Source organism: Arachis duranensis, chromosome 3 (assembly GCF_000817695.3).
Source record: "Arachis duranensis cultivar V14167 chromosome 3, aradu.V14167.gnm2.J7QH, whole genome shotgun sequence".
NCBI classification, from domain to species: domain Eukaryota; kingdom Viridiplantae; phylum Streptophyta; class Magnoliopsida; order Fabales; family Fabaceae; genus Arachis; species Arachis duranensis.
In genome coordinates, this window is record NC_029774.3 from 38194788 (window position 1) to 38197135 (window position 2348).

Genomic DNA, 2348 nt, shown 5'->3' on the forward strand with positions numbered 1-2348 from the left:
TTGCATGCCGCGTCACTGTTTCTGCTCCTGCGCCAGTGTCCGATGTCGACGCCAGCAGGTTAGCAAGAGAGGACGTCATGCGCTGCGTCGACGCTAGCAAATCGACAAGGGAGGAAGTTGTGTGCCGCATTGCCGTTTCTGCTCCTGCTCCTCACTTGCTTGCTGCTCGCCGCTGCTCCTCGCTGCTCACTCGTCGCTACTTCTCACATGCTTGTTGTTGTTCCATAGGGTTCTAATTCATTTTTTTTTTAATTTTATTGATTCTTTGATATTTGAAATCCAAATTTGTTGATTCTTTGGTACTGCCTTCTGCTTCTGTTTCTTATTTATTACATTGTTGATTCTTCTATTTCCGATTCTTTAATATTTGTTGATTTGTTAATTATATTAATGATTCTTCTGCTTCTGTTTCTATTTTATTACATTGTTTTTTCTTTTGATTCCATTGTTGTTGTTGCTAATGCCATGATTAAAATGTTCTGCTTCTGTTTCTTTTATTTATTATATTCTTCTGCTACTGATTTTATTGTTGTTGTTGATGATGTTCTGATGAAGAAGTTCTGCTTCTATGTTTTTTTATTTAATACATTGTTTTTACTTCTAATTCTATTATTGTTGCAAATATTGTGATGAAGAAGAAGAAAAAGAAGAAAAATTGAGTATTTTGGTGAAGAAGGTTTGTTAGAGAAGGATTGTTGAAGAATGGTATTTTAGTTCGAAGAACGATTTTAAAATTAAGCTGAACTTTAGGAATAATTTTGTATGCAAACAAAGGTTAGGAATGAAAATATTTTACAAATGAGTGTATCCAATTTTGTTGTGAAAAAGTTTTAAAAAATGTATAATGTTAAAATCGGACCTTCCATTTTAGTTTTTAGAAATTAAATATTGTTATAGTTAAAATCATACACTCCAATTTCACTTATCACACAAAAGACAATTTTAAAATATTAAAATTAAATTCTCTAATTTCTTATGTCAAAATATTTAATACTTTAAAATGGAAATCAGACCCTTCAATTTCTAGTTTCATAAAATTAAAAAGATTAAAAATTAAAATCGGACCCTTCAATTATGTTTTCTAAAATAATTTCTAATATTTTACAAAAATATTTTTAAAAATATTACATTCTAAACCTATATTAAATTTTTTTAGCCTACAAATAGATCTAAGCATTTTAAATTTCCAAACCCACACACAAAAGACTATCGTATAGCAAAATTTTTTCCCGTTCGTTTTGAATAAATTTTGAGACATTTCTAATCTAAAAGTTATTTGACATATATAAAACTCTCTAACACCTCCAAAATTTTGAAGATTTGATAAATTTGCAAGATAATGATCCCATATTTTCAAGATGGGAGGACAATCAACACGATAAAAAGAAAAAATAATAACGTAAAAGAGTAAATGGTAAAATTCTTTCTTTTGAAAGGTTGCTCGTTTTTTAAATTGGTCCCTAAAAAATTTTTAATCAAATTCATCTTTTAACAATTTTAAGTTGTTCATATTAGTCTTTCTATCACTTTCGTTGCCCATGGCGTCAGAGTTTGCTAATATGGCACATTAAGTGACACCATACATTAATTTTTTTGTATATTTTTAAAAATTTTATAAAAAAGAAAAAAATAATTTTTGAATGATAAATATAATCTTTTGAAAAAAAACATAAGAAGAAAATACAAAAATTTATTAAAAAAATACATAAATTTTGTAATGATAAACAAAATAATTTTTTTAAAAGTAAACAAAAAAAATATACAAAAATTTATTGACAATAAGGTAAAAATTTTGTAGTGGTAAACATAGTAATTTTTTAAAAGTAATCACAACATTTGAATAAAAAGACACAAATTTATTGAGAAAAAAAATACAAATTTTATCATTATAAAAACAGAAATCTTTTTCAGGTAAAAACACAAGTTTTTTTTTTGTTATTCAACTCAATAGAAGGATTATAAGTGTTTAGCATCATCTAGCTGATTTTACATTTTTATAAATGTTCTATTTGATGAAAGTATATTTTCATATCAATTGTTATTTGTTTCAAAAGACACTATCCAATCCAGCAAAGATGCCTCTATCTCTAATTCTTTTTTTCAATTTTTTTTACTTACACTAACTTCCAACATCCACCAAAAATTTCGAATCCTCACGATCCTATTACATAGGCCTCAATTTTTATTAACGTGTCATCCAATGATGTTACACCTTAGATATCAGTTTTAGTCATTGAATTACCTACACTATCAAGTATGCCTACAAAAACTCGTACACTTTCAGAAGGATAACAACCTATCTTGAACATTCAAATAGAATTACTCTCATCACAAGACACCTCATTGAC